We start from the raw sequence: 17,325 nt of genomic DNA on the forward strand, positions 1-17,325 counted from the left end.
AATTGGGCACACCTGACTACTTTTCCATTTATGTCTATAGTTCTAACATATTATATTACACATTTATTCAAATTTTGTCTATAATTAAATGTAAAAGTAAATGTTTGGTTTTAATGGAAACAGAAGCCTCTTCCTTACATTGTCACAGAAGAATTCCCAGGTGTAAGCTCTAGTTTATACTTTTTCTTACATAGAAACTCTGTATTTAGTGAATTAAAGATGAAAGTGCTTGATAAAATTTGCTGACAAGGCTAATTTTGGAGAGATTACAAGAACTTTGGGAGGCACATAACAATTTTGATAAATTGAAGAAATGGCATGTAACAGTAAGAGGAAAACCAATGTAAACAGAGTCTACTCAGAAGAAAAGAGCTAGATACAAAATATAGACTAATAAATACAAAATATAACATAATAACTTCTGGGTTTTTTTTAAGAATCTGGACATTATAAATGAAAGGGAAGGAATGAAGGCAAACTTTATATCTGGATTTACAAATTAAATCAAGGATAAGCTTTACGAATAACAAAATTCCTGAGATAGAAATGTTTATTAGACACCATAACCCTGTTATTCGTCACTGTTCAACCCTGTTATTTCTTAAACTAAAGCTTGTGAGAAAGCTTTAATAAAATCAAAACCAAATTAGATTGCAGAAAGTGATCCAAGTTGGACATAAAATGTCTACCTTTTTATTGTCACAAGGGAAAGCATTCATGTTCTGATGAGGATTTTACAGAGAAATCTTTGCAGGAATATTTTTGATTCGATGATTGCTCATCTGTCAGCTAAATTTTAAGATGAAAAAGACTCATGTACATTGGCAAATTAGTCTTGGTCAGCAGCCAGACTCCCATTCAGCTGCTCACTCATTTCCCATCCTCAGTGGGATAGGGCAAAAAGTAGGATGAGAGAGCTTGTGGGCTGAGATAAATTCAAGATCACTTACCAGGGACCATTACAGACAAACCATGTTTGACTTGAGGAAAAATAATTTAACTTGTTGGAAATAAAAATAGATTCAGATAGTGAGAAACATACATCAAACCAACACTTTTCCTCCCCCCTTTCCTGACTCTCTTGCTCCCTGAGAAGCACAGGGGAAACGAGGAGCAGGGGTCTATGGTCAGTGGCTCCTCTCTGCTGCTTCTTCCTCCTCACTCTTTTCTTCTGCTTTGATATGGGTCATTTCCATGGGCTGCAGTCACTCAGGTTGTCTGCTCTGGTGTGAGGCCTCCATGACCTACAATTCTTCAGGGAATATCCCCCTGCCCTGACGTGGGGTCTCTATGGGCTGCAGTGTAGCTGTTCCCCATGTTTCCTCCACAGGCTGCAGGAGAATCTCTGCTCTGGTGCCTGGATCACCTCCTCCCCTCTTTCTCCTCTTTTCCCCACCTCACAGGCTTGTTTATCGCACTTTTTAAACTCACTCCTCACTGCCTGTGCTGTGTTTTTTTCCCTTTGTTAAATAATCCTCAAGGTACCCCCGCCCCAGACGTGGCCCAGCCATGGCCCAGCCGCGCCCTGTGGTGGGCAGTTGGATATGGCTGGAACCGGCTGTGTCCGGCTGGAACCGGCTGTGTCTGGCTGGAACCAGCTGTGTCCGGCTGGAACCGGCTGTGTCTGGCTAGCACCGGCTGTGTCCGGCTGGAACTGGCTGTGTCCGGCTAGGGCAGCCCCGGCCTCCCCTCACGGAGCCGCTGCTGCTGCCGGGGCCGGGCACCCGCAGCCTCCTACTGATGTACACACTCAATGAACCAAGTATAACTTCTCTAACAAGCACTGGAATGAGCTCAAGTCAGATTGTCTTGCTATTTCTTTTTTATGCTTTACCTTGTATTCTTCATGGGTTTTTGTTCATCAAAAAATATAAGTATTTTGTGAGAAGATACAGTAGTCCTTAGGACTGTTACTGGGTCTACTCAGGAACTATACAGAGAATAGGCGATTAAAGGCAAGGAAACAGCCCAGCAGTTTCAACATATAAAAAGCTTCCCTCCACAGAATTGGCAAATATCACGATGTTTGCCTGTGTTTTGTAGGAGAAAACCTCAATGTGGTGCTTGAAAACCTAGGGAAAACATCTTCATAATTTTATCTAAAAGATTGATAATTCTTTTAAACGCAACTTCAATATTGCAGACGTATGGCCACTGACTGTTAGATGCAGAGAGAGTAATTTGATAGTATATCCTTTGAAAAATCTATATATTTACCATTTCCCCGGAACATCCATATGTACATACCCCATCCCTGGGAAACATTCAAGAGTTGGACAGGGCTCCGAGCAACCTGATCAAGCTGAAGCTGTCCCTGCTCATTGCAGTACCATTGGACAAGATGACCTTTAAAGGTCCCTTCCAACCCAAACCATTCTATGATTCTATGATCTTCTTAATAATATTAGTAAAATAGGATTTGAATAAATAATTTAATTTCTTAAAACTCAAGTTCCTTATACCTGTTTTTTTAAATAAAAAGATAGGGCACCCAAATGTCTGTTGTGATATGACCCTTACTCACTAGCATTTCTGCTTGTCTCCAGGGCAACTGATTTAATTTTTACTCATTCTAATTTCATTCTTAACCAGGTCTGACTGTGCTTTTTCTATACCATGTACCTAATCAAGGAATAGACACACATCTTGGGTACTTCTGCACAGGTCATGGTACCAAGTTTGGTGTACAGTGACAAGAAGTGAGGCGAGGAGGTAAGGCCATGACACTTCAAAGTGCTTCATGCTATATTAGCAGGGACCAGCAATCTAGCCATTACACAGGACATTACAAAGATTGCTCTATTTCCCATTAATTTCATAAGCCTCACACTGGGTTATCTGTGAATGCATGTGTATCACTTACAGTCACTTTTCTTAATAAATGATTCATATTTAATGGGAATAATAAGTGTTGCTGCAAGTTTCTAACAAGATATTTTTCACTGCAATTTCCTTCTCACTGTTCTTTCAAAACACTTAATCATCCATGATAATAATTAGCAAATTCTTGTTAGCTGAAGGGGAAATAATATCTTACAGTATTTGCGCCAGATAAACTAGATCCATTATAACCTGTTTCAGTACTATACTTTGCAGGACATGGGAGATGAATTCCCAAAGCATCAAACTATTTTCTTATCATAACCCTAAAAAAATTACCTCTCCTGATCATCTACTGTAAATAATTCTGTTTGCCTTCAGTAGTAGCACTCTGGCTTAAATGATGAAGGAAAAATGAAATACAAAAAGCTTTTGAACTCCATCATAAATAATGTGCAGTACCTGGGGCCTTTTATGCCCTCAGTTATACATGTGGTCTTATTCGATGTATGTATTTAGCATATAAATTGGAGAATTGGGTTTAGTAAGTAATATTTTTATTTAATTTATTCTGAGAATACTAAAAGTCTCCTAAAATTATACTGCTTTTGATGGACTTTAGTACAAACCAACAGAAGATGTGACTGAGCAAGAAAGGGGTGGACACAGAATTGTAGAAGTGCTGCGTTTAGAAGGGGCCTCAGGAGACCATTAAGTCTGACCCCCTGCTTAGAGCAGGATGCTCAGAACCATGTCCAGTCTCTTTCTGAACATTTCCAAGAAGGGAGACTCCACAGTGTCTCCAGACAAGTTGTGCTACTGTCACACTGTAACAAGGTTTCTTATATTCATAGAGAATGTCCTGGGTTTCAGTTTGTGCCCCTTGTCCCATGTTCTGTCATTGGGTGTTACTGAGAAAAGCCTGTCCTTCTTTTCTCCTTTCCCCTTCATTATGTATTTATATACACTGATAAGATCTCCACCTCCTGAACCTTTCTCCAGAAGTTCTCCAGGCCATGGAGGGCAGCATTTTCTCTGCTGTTCTCCCCTTGTTCATGAAGCCAGCCATCTCTTTGTAGAAGGCTATCAGGTTGGTTGACATAACATTCAAGATTTAAGAATGGAAAGACATTAATTGTGAGAGTATTCTGGCTCTGTATCCTGAATAAAAGAAGATTTTAAAAAAGATTCACCTAAACCCTTATATTCAAATGCAAGTGGACTACATACTGTTAGAAATACGTAAGGAGATCCAGACCCAGTGATTCAGACAGTAAGATAAATCCAATTTTAGAATCAAGGAAACTAAAGCAGAAAATAATGTGGTAGTGTTTCCAGAAAGTACATTATTGGGCATATACAGCAAATATGTGTCATTGCATTACAGAACCACAAAATTGATTGCTCCAAGACAGTATACTTTATCTACTATACTGATTCCTGCTTGATTCTGTGATGATGGGGCAGTGAAATTATCCTTCGCTATCTGATTCACACCTCCTTCCACTGCTCTTGCTGAGAAATGAACCCTGCTGAGTTGCAAAACTGAGTGCCAAAAAAAAATGAAGGAGAGGTACTTGTCAATGAACAGTAAGTAGCAGCAGTGGAATTGTACTTAATGAAGAGAGGCACGGGACCACTGAAAATATCACACCACAGGTGTGTTACTCTGGAGTGATAAACTGGCAGGCTGCCATGATTAGGACAGGTATTGATTTAAGACAGGTACTGACTGATTTGGAGGCAGGCACTTGTAAGGCAGCTGCATGGCTGTAACACTCACCCAGATGTTCCTCCTGTCCTGTAGAAGACAGAATGAACATGAGTGACGTTATGACATAGTGCAGCAAGAATATGCTATTGCAAATCATTCCAAGATAATTTTATACTCACTCTGATGTCATAGTGCAATCGTCTAAAATCGTGTGAATTTTAATTGGTTTCATATATATGTTTTCTCTTTAAAAAGAAAGCTTCCTTTCAGTGGTTTTATTTATCAGTGAATGTAAGAAGAAGTGCAATTGTGTCATTGTTTATATGTTTCTCTGATTAAATACCTTCTTTCACTTTGAAAACTAATATGTCCTCTCTGATACCACACAAAGCCATTCCATCTTTATTCCAAAATGTGATATAAACCCAGTGAGAACTGGTCTTCAATTTATGATTTTTAAGATTCTACATCAAAATGCCTTTTACTGTGACTCCAGTGGGTACATTTTTACATGTCTGTCAAATACTGTCAAGTGATCTTCTGATAGAATAAAACCAATCCTCTCTCTTCAGTCTGTATTAGTTATGTAAACAGCTGTAAGTCTTCAATATTCATTACAAATATAAACCCATAAAAATATGTACCATTATTAGAAGAACAAATATTCACTTTCTGTATGATTAAGACAGTAAATGGGGTGTCCTTACTGATATTCTTACTCTTCGATCATTAATTAAAATAGTATTAATTATTTGTTAGTCTATTATAACTACTTGCTAACCATGATGTAAAGAATGATCAAGTCCCATAAGGTAGTAGGTCTATTGAATTTGAAAGGGATCTCTTATAAGGTCCAGTCTTTTCATTGTGCAAAGGATACTTAGCCCAAAAGGACTTCTGCATATGCAAATTCTGGGTAATGCCATTGTTACTGGTTGTGACATCAATTGTTATGTAGTGACATTAACTGTGGATGCATCTATAGAAGAGTGAACTATTAAATGATTCCTAAAAGTATAACCTCCATATGTTAATATATTTTTTATGTCTTAGTTTATTTCAGGGAAAGTAAAGGTTATTTCAGTAATTGTATTTTCACACCATCATGTGAATTTTTTCTGTGTTAGACATCATGCTTTCTACAATTATGCCCTAATTACTTAGTATTGCACACAGATCCACCAAGGTATTCTGTCACTTCTGGGAAATTATTTCATTTAATTTGACTTTAATCCAAGATATTATGCAGTAATAATTGTATCAGCATTTTATCTTGAACTCTATGCTATGGCAACACTTTATTTTAGAAAGCACAGAGAACAATCTAATTTGTATTACAAATACAAAATAAATGACAATGAAAGTGGAGTGGCTGGGTAGATGTAACTATTACATTAATAGACATAATAAGATAGTATATAAAATTTTAGAAAAATAAGAATTAGGGAAGTGAAATTAAAAACAGAAGGGAAAAATAGCATATTTACTGAATCAGACTTCAAGAAGATCTGGGGGACTTCAACATACTGGCACTATTTAATTAATATTTTTATTTTCTGGCAATGTAAGGTGACATTCAGACTTACATGAGAATTTTCAAAGTGTATTCCTCATGTAACCATCATGGACAGACACATATCTTAGATTTAATTTGTCCTGCAAATTAGGTGATGCTTATTGTAGATTTTTTAACTACTGGCAGGAAATAAAGTTTAGGCATATAAGTCACAGAATGCAAGCTCAGCTAGTCTTCCTGGAAGACATAGCAAGCATATCTATGTTACAATAATCATGCTGAAATATCCGTACATCTGATTAGAGATAAACACAGATGAATAGGTTTCTATTTTGTTGTTATTCAGGATTATGTAAAAGGCATATGGCCTTTCTCTATCTGAATTAATTTTAAGGGTATAATTAAAATACAGCAAGATCTTGCCTCCTGCCTGTTAGTCATAGAAAATTGATAAACTTGCAGTTTTTCATAACTTATTTACCACTTTCAGAAATATGGTTTACTACCTTCTCCCTTCCTTCCTTCTCTCTCAGGTTTCATGTCTATACTTTCAGAATTTATTTAAAATACATTTTATTTAAAATTTGTTCCCACTTCAACTGTGATACTTTCTGTTTACACAATCCCATCTTTTCTTGTTGTGTACAATATGCTCATCTTTCTTGAATGTAGAAGCAAAGTATTTACTCCAGTTTTGGATTCTGACTAGATTATCTTTGTTACCTGTCATTAAGCTTATCCTTCTTTCCTTCTTTCCTTCTTTCCTTCCTTCCTTCCTGAAATATTTTTTCAAATAAATTTTCATCCCTCTATTTCTCATTTGCAATAGGAACGAAGTAGCATTGTATGTGATGTACAGTAGGAAATAAAAAATCCTCAAGAGCAATTTGGAAAAGTATTCTACTTCTGCATCTACAGCATTACGCCTCTTGACTCTTAATCTCCCAGAGGAATTGACACTGAAAAGAAAACTTGGAAAATTTGGAAAATTGCTATAGACACCAAACTTTAGCTGAAAATTACTTCTGGAGAAAACCGAATTTTTAAATTCAACCTTAATTTTACCCATAGAGTAAACAGAGTAAAGCTAATATTTCAGAATATGCTTTACCCCCACTGGATTTTTTATCTCCTCAGAAATATGCAGTACTATTACTTTTTATTTTCTGCTACAACTGACTGTAAAACATATTTACTGTTTAGATTTACTGTAAGCTTTCAGACAATATTAGTGCCTGAAATCTTTGCTCTGGTAAACAAAATCATAGAAAAAGGGGCGTGTTGGGAAGTGGCATAGTAAATGAAACTACAGCTAAGAGTCTAATCATAATTATATGAAGAAATTATCAGAAGTAGAAATGATTCTCCTAATACATTAGTGTTCAGGAATTCTGTAAATTGGCTACTACTTAAGATTATAGACTTCTTATTCTGCACATAAGCAAGTAATTAACTTTACGTTCCCTTCTTATGACTCTCAGGCTCTTGTCCTTTTAATTATAAGATCCAGAGGGTAGCTTTTATGTTACTATTATCTCTACTAAACTTTGAATAAAAGCTGCATTGAAACTTGATATATTAGTCATAGGTAATAGCCTGATAGCTTCTTAAAAGATGTAAAGTGCTATTCTGATAAAGCAGCCACGCATTTGTTACTTTTGTTTCCCCTTTGTACACAAATATTCACTTTTTAAATGCCAGATTGATAACTTTAAGTAAAAGTTTTATGTGGATTGTCTATATTGTCATGTTATAGAAGGGCAATCCAAACCTGTTGATTTCTCATGTTTCTTTATGTTTCTATTCATGTTATCCTAGGCCAAATTTCTACACTGAAATACACAATCATTTAGTATGATATTACAGATTTGTGGAAAAGGACAATGAAAAGTTAAACTTCTTCATATGTCTGAAATACATTAATCTTTAATTAACCTATTATATGCCATAAATATATTACAAATAGAAATCATATATTGCAGAGCTGCACACCATTGCCTTGTTTTTTTAAAAAAAAATTTATTATTATTTGCTGAAGGTTTGTCATTGCTGCTTCTGTTAAAGGGAAAAAAAAGAGTAAATAAAAATATCTGAAAGTGTTTTTAAACTAAAGAAAAAGAACTATGAAATGTGAGCAGCTGTGATGTGCTGAACATTTTCAATCTTGGTTTTTTCCTAACTAGTTTCTTGAATGCCCACAGATTCAGAGCAAACACATTTCTCAACATTCTTGGGACTGTTCCACTTGCTGAGACTATTGCTGTTTGCACTTATGTTAGAGGGGCCTAGTAGGTGGCAAGTTCTTATCAGAAAAATAATCAAAGAACACCAGAGGCCAAGAAAAAGCTTCCATTTTCTCACTTTCAAATGATAAATATGTTCCTTCCATTTCTTAAAGATGAGAGACCAAAGGACAGCAAGCATAAACAAGATGGCTTTGGTAGATTAGTGGCTGCAAATTGCTACCAGAATGCCCAGGACTTGGGTCCTACTTCAAGGAATGCCTTTGCATTTCAGGTGAAAAAAAAGATCTGAAATACTTTTGCAGCAGGGAGCAGCATCCATGCTCCCTATCCTTTAGCCAGGTGTATTCTTCATTAGATAGTGCCACATGCCCCTTTCTTTGATCTTCTGTGTCTGTGACTCCTGCAATTTTCTTTTCAGGGTAGGCAGTTTCATCAGGAGAGGCACAGAGATGAATAGACAGGACCTCTGTGTCCCTCAGAGGGCTCAAATGGCAGAAGTAGGTGGGAGGTGAGCTGACCCCTCTTTCAGAGGCTTGAGGATTCCACACGGAACCAACCATCTGCAAACTCCACAAAGAGGGTGCCAAATCCCAGATGTGTGCTCAGCTCTGGTGAACAAATGGCTGTGTGTGAATTAACTGCAGCAATTTCTGGAGACCGTATGTGGGATCTGACATTATGATATAAGGTCAGTAGGTATTGTAAGTAGATAAACCAATCTTTCCTAACAATCTAACAGCACCACAATAAAATATTAAAAAAGATGATAAAGATGTTAAAAGATGGTACAATTAAAAGAATTAATGCTGTCTACACCAAAACACTGTATAATAAGTGCTGGAGAGGGGGAAAGGTTACCTAAGGCCTTTTATTTATTGTTATAACTCATATAAAGAGTACTTAAGCCAGCAGTGCTTGTCAAAACCATCCACAAAACCACTAAGTCACAATAAAGACATGTCTACAGTGCCAACCACTGTTAAGGGAAGGGTAGTAGGAATATGAAGATCACAGAATGAAAATAGACAGCTGGGCACCAGCCAAAAATTCTCCTAATACTGAAGCTGTTCACTTGTGTTTTGACAGCTTTTGGGGCTGCAATGCTCTCCAGCTTTAGGGATGGATTGAGTCCCTGCTGCGCACTGATTTCACAATTTATGGTGCTTGCAGCAATTACATTATTTAGTATCAGTGGTGAAAATATGGGAGAGAAAGGAGAAATACAGCTAACTTTAGTATATTTTTTACCTCATGAGAAAAACCCTTCAATAAATAATTGAAGTATGTTAGGAGAGGAGGAAGATTGCCAGGGTAAAAGTTGTTGTTTTAATCAGAACCACACTGCTTTTTGTACTGCTTGGTGGCAAAACACTTTAAATAAACAGATATAATTTAGATGAGTGTTCAAATGGTGGCCCTGTTGCTTGACTGTATCATATTTTCAGGTAGGTGAATTAAGTAATTAAAGAAATCCCTGGCTGCATTGGTCCTTTTAATATCTAGTAGTTTAAAGGGAAAGATTACTAAATTATTTAGCTCAGTTCACAGATTTTTGCACTGGAGTAATAAAGAATAGAATAAAATCACCACATAGTTTTGTTAATATAGATAATAACAGGAGAAATTAAAGAAATGTCAGAGATATATGATTATGAAGAAAACTCTGAACAGAAACACAATTTTAACTTCCCCCAAAAGTCTTTTCAGTCCTAAGTATGTATTTCTTTGCATTATTTTTTTACCATTTTTTTTAAAGCAAGACTAAAAGAACATAAATACTTTAGGACTACTTCAGGCATGTTTTAAATGCTGACTTTTAGCAAAGCAATAAAATGAACACTCCATGCCTACCTCCCTTAGTATCTTTTGATATCTACAATTTTTGTGCATCACCACTTTGTCTGACAAGGGACATCAGGGCTATTAAGGAGTCACAAAATAGATATTGCCAGGGCTGTCCCCAAAGGGATCTTTGTTGATGGACATATTCCGAGTCACCTAGAAGGCACTGATAACACTGACTTTGGAATGATGGGAATGCTAGGACTATCAGAATTTTTGAGATCGGCATCTTAGGCTACCTTTTGTTAAACCTCCAAGGCTGAAACTCACGTGGTGGCATGTCTTGGTAGTACCAGGCACTTTCCCTCTCCTCTGTGCTGAAGCTGACCTCTGCAGCTTCATTTAGGATTTCTTCAGAAATCATTGCAGCCAAAGAATGAAAAAACATAATTCTTAGGAACTAGGTTGAACTGCCACTACATTTTGCACAAATATTCCTTAATGCAAAAGACAAGTGTTCTTCCTAGCACCTTTTTCACTGGAGGATGCTAGGAACAGCTTCACATTCATCTTATTGCAGTTAGTAATCACGCTCTCCCTGAGGACCCTAGGTTTGCTAATGTGTGGTTGTCCAAATTCTGCAGGTTTTCTTCTGGTGTTTCTGATCACCCACTATCTGATCCCAGCTGTCTGCTGGGAGAGGAGAGCTGACTCACAGAGAGAGAAAGGCCTCAAGCTCTGGTGTCTCATTTCTGGATGAATCAATTAGTCAATGGAACTGAAAAATACACATCGGTCCTGAGCCTTTGTCCATTATACTTCCAGTAGGCAGCATAGCTTCTACAGGAGCAGTAGAAAAGGGGCCAAAAGCCACATATGTATGTGCTGATTTTGGCTGAGATAGCGTTGCTTTCTTTCACAATAGCTAGTATGCGGCTGTGGTTTGGATTTGTGCTGAAAACAGCACAACCTGTTGATAATCCAGAGATATTTTTGTTATTGCTGAGCAGTGCTCACACAGCATCAAGGCCTTTTCTGTTTCTGACCTCACCCAATGAGTGGGCTGGTCATTCACAAGGAGTTGGGAGGGGACTCTCCTGAGACAACTGATCCCAACTGACCATACAGATATTCCGCACCATACGACATTGTGTTCTGCAATAAAACTAGTGGAAAAGGTTGGTGGGGGGATGAGCTGCTCAGGGACTGAATTGGCATAGGTTGGTTAATACTGAGAAATTGTTTTCATTTTTATCACCTGCTTTTCTTGGATTTTATTAATCTCTGTTATATTATTATAAGTATTATTGTTGTTTTTTGTTGTTGCTATTGCTTATTATAATTTAATGTCAATTGTTAAACTGTCTTTGTCTCTACCCATGAGTTTTATTACTTTTACTCTTCCAATTCTCTTTCCTATCCCACAGGGGTGGAGTGAGTGAACAGCTGTGTTGGCTTAGCTGCTGTCTGGGGTTAAACCATGGCAATATGGAAAGTGCTGATAATTTCTTCACGTGGTGTTCAAATCTTTTCTTTAAACTTTCAGTAATGTAAGTAAAAGCATATCCTCCAATGCACTGTGTGATAGCTTGTGTTTCTTACAGCATCAAGGAACCTTGAAAGGAATATATTACACAAGAGGACTTATGATCAAAGGTTGTGATTACGTGCAAGTTCAAGAGATGCATCTCTGAATTTTCTCATCAGACTGTGGAGTTGACTGTTCTGTCATATATGGAGTTGTTCTTGACAGTTAACTTTCAGCAGACTAATGCTTTAGAAATTATTTTGTTTGGTCATTTTCATAGGAGGCTTCTCACATTGTGTCCTGGTAACCCAAAAAATGTATATTGTATTCCATATCTTTCACATGCCTATCTGCCCAAGATTGTTACTGTTCCTTTAAGTTCCAGGGGCCAAAACCAGAATTGGAGTGTCTTGCTCCAGTTTTGCAAAGGGGGATGCTGGGGGTCCTCTTAGAGTCAGGAACACTCAAGGATGGCTTTTTTTTCATTCTTGCAGGGCTGCTAAGAGTTGCTTCTCTAAGCAAAGGCAGCACGAGGCAGAAGCCTTTTGTTTCTCTCTAAACTCCTTCCCTGGCACAGGCCTCCAAGAAACTGCTTTTCACAATCCTAAACTGTTTCAGGGCAAATTTCACAAATACTCATCCGCAGGCGCTAGCTGAGACTGGTGGGGTCAGGGCTGCCATTTTTGGTGCCCTGGGAGTTGCTTCTCCCCACCTCTCCCTGAAATGTGGGAACGGCTCAGACCTGCAGCGCCACACCAGATGGCTCCAGAGGGCTGAGAAGTAGCAGAGAAATTGACACTGAAGGTTCAGAGCTGCCACCACTGGGAGAGGCCCTGTCAGATGGTGTGGAGCCAACATCTTGACTGGGTTTGGACTCCAGATCTTTGCTTTTGTACTTGTTCCCTGTTGGTTGCTGTTTGGAGGAAGAGGGAGTTTTGTTATTGCAGAAGTTGGGCTGCTGTGTTGTTTTATTTTTAACACTTTCTCCACCACATGACTGGGTGATCTGCTATTTTGCCTTTGTCCCCTGGACCACATCGTCTTCTATGGAGGCCACCATTTTGGGGAGGGACTTTATGCAATCTTGTTTTCTTTGTTGCTGGGAGTCCAGGCCATGCCATTATGTTGATTTTAGTCAAACCCATATGCCTAGGGATGTACAGATGTTGCAGCACAGTTTTTAGATAAGCCAACAGATGAATGAATTTGCTAAAATAAAAGCTTATCAGATTAAGGTGAATGTTTGAAGATGGACCAGGCTATCTGAATTCTACACCATGATGACCTTATTATAACATTGATGCTGGAAATTTTTACATTATTTTTTGTTCAATTGATATAGAACTTTGTTTTTCTTATAAATCAAACAGCTAGAGTCCAAATTTACAAGCTGAAACAATGGGATATGTTGGGAAACTCAGTCACCAGGTGCTGAATTTTACCCCAGCTAAGGTAAATCCCTGAGTCAACATCCAGTCACTTAGATGATTCACTTCTTAGCCTCCTGAATTTCAGCTATAGAAGTGATGCATGTAAATTGTAGTGATGATCCTGTATACCTTTCTGCATTATTACTTTTTTCCAACTAGAGCCATAATAATTAACAGTCTGGTTTTGGCAGCTGCACACTATTACCTCAGCAGAGAGGTTCAGAAATTTGATTTGTGTGTACTGTTTGTACAGTATAGGAAGCCTTTCCATAATGAAGATCCGTTGTGTACTGCTTGACTTCTGCTGTGTTATTCCAATGCCATAAGAAATATTCATCAAGTATGACCTTCATTTAATTGGTCCTTTCAGTTTCCTCTTGGTATTATTTTTTTACTATATATATGGGGTCTACATGAGTCAGCCTGCAGCCTCTGGTACTTGCTGTAACCTGATGTTTTAATTTTTTTTCTTTTGCTGCTTTCACAAAATTCATGTATTCTCTCGCTGGTTCTGGTTCCAAATAGTTAGGCAATTACAGTAATTTATTTCACACATAGTTTTTCTTACTGAACAAGAATAATAAGAGGTGCGAAACAGCACCAACTTCCACTTCTACTTTCTCATGCAAACAGCAGGTTTGACTTTATGACAAACATGTGTAAGGCATTTGCAACCAGTTTAGGGGGGAAAAAATACAGATTGTCATTAGGACCAGATGACCTTAAGAGTGTCTTTTCAATTCCCCACAGTGTCTGAGCTTCTTAATTAATCATTTGGATATGTTAAAAAAGGACCAGAGGACTACTTGTGTGAATTGCTCACAAATGAGGAAATATCAAATTATGATAGAGAATGACAACATTAGTTAGAAAACAAATCAAGTTAATTGGAAAATTTCCAACAAATGAGACTATATTTACATTGAGAATGCAAATATATGCCTATACTGATATCAGTATTGTTATAAGCCTCAGAATCATAGTATGCCAATATCAAATGTATCATGGTATCACACGTCATGAAAAAGAGAAACATATTACAATAGATATTTTTGGCCTGTAGGTCATACTAAAAGAATACAGATTTAATTTCTATGTAGACAACTCTGGATGTATAAAACTGTTTTAAAGATCTTGACTGCATTAAACATAAACACAGCATTTCCACATGACCAGCTTTCTTCGCAAGCTATGGGAACAGTTCTCTAATGTCACTTCCAGTCCAAACTTTAAGGACATGAATCTATGTTTCCTTTTCTGTCATCACAGATTCTTGACCACCTAAGGCCTCTTTTTCAGCAGTGGTCATAGCAATTTGATTTGCTGAAACACACCCAGAAATGCTGTGAGCCAGACTCCCTGCTCCCCTAGTTGGGCAGAGCTAGCTGCAAAAAAAAGTGTGAAATAGTCAAAACAGCTGAGAAAACACAACACAGTCTCCCTGGTCAAATCATATTTGCTCTTTGAAAGCAAAGAGTTGTGTTTCAGGAGCTGCTGGCTATATAGAGACAGAAAAATGGCAGAAAAGTGCTTTTCCTTTACAGAGGCCTCATCTCTGCCACCTTTAACTCTGAGCAGTGGAGTAAAAACACACAGACAGTCACACTTAGAAAAAAAAAGTGTTTTAGTAAGAATGTTTTGTCTCAGCTACATTCTATATAACTGTTTTTAAACTGAAAAAAGGCATGGGCAAGTCTCTGGAGAGCAGTGCCCCTTTCTTGAGTGAACAGCTATATACTACTACATTAGGAAGACAAGCACATACAGAGTTTTCATCTTGCCACTCCCCTCTCACACTGAAAATTATGCATCTTTCTGTGCAGAAGTGTTAGTTTCTGTCCCCATCTTCTCTGGACTCCCCACTGAGGAAAGTTTTAACCCTGAACCTGGATACCAGACTTCCAAACATGTTTGTAAATAAAAGGGACTGTGTGTGCATTAGATAGTCATCATCAGTTTATGCTTACCAGACTGTATTTTAAGGCGGTAGTTCAATACCTGCAGAGAAGTTTACCCTTTTAAAATTTTCTATGGAAAACACAGGAGCTATGAGCTTTTTGGTATCAAAGAGCTTAAAATTTCTGGGTCTCATCTCATCTTGACCTTGAATGCCTTGTTGTGCTTGTAGTCTACCTTAAATGCCATGGGGTATTTTCATGTTCAGTGCAATCAATATGCAGTTTGTTGCTCTGATTTTAACTGCGGCCAAAACACTGAGCTGCTTCTCAGTTTGAGAAAGGGCAGAAATAGAGTAATGCATATTTTTTCTCTATTTAACTGAAAGTGATTTGTAAGAGATTTAGAATTATGTAATGCCAAAGTGACAGAAAGTGCATTCAGCGTATAAGCACCTTTCTAATCCTACCCGGGATTGCAATGTTATTTGCACCAATGAAGATAAAATGTAATTCTACTGAAATCAGATGAGTTATTCTCAGGTACGTGGGTGGCTGTAAAGCACACAGGATAGTGTCATGGCCTCCAGACAATCAGAGTTTTAGTATTTAATACTTGATAGGATACAAAAGTAAGAGTAAGTAAGACTAGCTACCCTTTGCTATTTCCGCAGTCAGAATTAGCTGCACTTATTGTAGCAGAACAAAATGAGAATAAGAGAACAAGCAGAAAAATATTTTTCTCTCCACAAAAATATTTCCAGATATGTTTTTTGAGATTTAAAGAGAAACAATAGGAAATTTATAAACCAAACAGAAGAAATGCAAGTAACAAATAATTTAAAACAAAATTACTCTCCTGTTTTCGAAACTTTTCCATGAGACCAAGTCATGAACTTTTATTCCAGTGTGTCAGTGCAGACCTTTGAAGGCTCTTTAGGGGAGGAAAAAAATTACAAGGTGGTAAACTAGGAAAGATGTTTCTGGTTTCCTTTTCTTAGTAATTTAACAGAGAGTTTTGATAAAAGGATTCTATAAATGTAAGGCCAGGAGTGGAAGGAAGAGAAAAATCTCTTTTTTGAGAGTTTTTATGTCTACAACTGTGATTCCCAGGAACATGAGAGCCTTGTTAACATGTAGCACAAGCTGACAATTATAGCCTGACCTGTGCTGGCTGTGTAGGAGATGTAGCAGACCGGGAGCCAGAACAGGACAGAGACAAAAGGAAGAGCTGAACACAGGGACATGCACAGCAATAACTTTCATCACTCTCAGGTATGAAGATTACAAAAAACTATTGGATTCTGCTGATGCTGGGGCTCCCCCATCCCTAACAATATGTTAGTAGAAGCCAGGAGATTTTTATTTTAATGTCTGAATATTCAACTGAACAAAAACTTCAGGGCCTAATGCTCTGTGAGTCTTCCAGACTAGCAGAGTTACTGATGCATACAGAAGCTAAAAAAATCTAAAAAATAAATTGCCTGGGAACCAAAGCAGAGGTAGTTATAAAATCTAAAGCCTTTGCTTTTAGTAGCGATTCTCTCTAAGAGACTCTTTAATTGCTTTGTTGAGCAATTCTGCAGTACAGTAATGTCTAACATGTGTTGGCTTGCACAATTAAGACGTTTTTGCTTGTGCTTCTAGTACCTGGGAAAGCTGACTGAGTCTAAGCAACTGATTTCTAATTCGATTATATATGACAATATTAACAGACCAGATGTTTATTTGATATATTTAAATTTGTTTATACTTACTTGGGACATAACCAGGATGCAATGGAAACATGGCAAGTTTAATTAATTTCAAACTTTCAGCTTATTTCCTCTGTTGACGCTCGGCCTGATGTTAGAGGTAATGTACTGTGTTGTTCTTGGAACCCATTAATAGTTAAAGTATCTGATACTTATTTTCTTCTACTTTATTTTTCCTTGCTATTCTCAGCTATAAACAGCCTGTCTTTCAGAGGCATGGGTTCAAATCCAGCCATATAGTTACATCATTTGCAATATGTCAAGATTTGCTCCACATTCTCTTCTGAAATACTTTGTTTGGATGTTTGGATCCCTGTTTCATATTAGCCACATTAATAGGCATGTAATTGTAAGATAATTAAGCAATAACTTAAATCTCAGAGCAAGTTGTATACATACATTCCACTTCTATGTTTTTAAATTATCCTATAAGAAATCCTGCAGTTATCATCCTCACTTTATTAGAGTATTTTTTTTTCCTTTTACATGGAATAAATAATAGTAACAACTTTTTTTTTTTCCGATTAATTTTCAAGTATGTTTTTGCAAAAATGTTTTTTTCCACTCAACTAACTCTATAGATGGTCAGACTGTATTAATAAAATTAATTATTTGCAATTTTACCCATTATTTTGTGAAT

General features: G+C 37.3%; 1 long non-coding RNA gene across 1 annotated transcript; it reads left to right on the forward strand.

Annotated features, from left to right (window-relative positions):
- The first annotated feature begins 1,555 nt into the window (after positions 1-1,555).
- On the forward strand, positions 1,556-11,617 carry LOC128785978 (uncharacterized). Its single transcript, XR_008430127.1, has 4 exons — positions 1,556-1,798; positions 2,593-2,712; positions 8,715-8,984; positions 11,506-11,617. It is a non-coding gene; the product is annotated as an uncharacterized LOC128785978 (long non-coding RNA).
- The last annotated feature ends 5,708 nt before the right edge of the window (positions 11,618-17,325 follow it).

The sequence above is a fragment of the Vidua chalybeata genome, chromosome 3 (assembly GCF_026979565.1).
Source record: "Vidua chalybeata isolate OUT-0048 chromosome 3, bVidCha1 merged haplotype, whole genome shotgun sequence".
NCBI classification, from domain to species: Eukaryota; Metazoa; Chordata; class Aves; order Passeriformes; family Viduidae; genus Vidua; species Vidua chalybeata.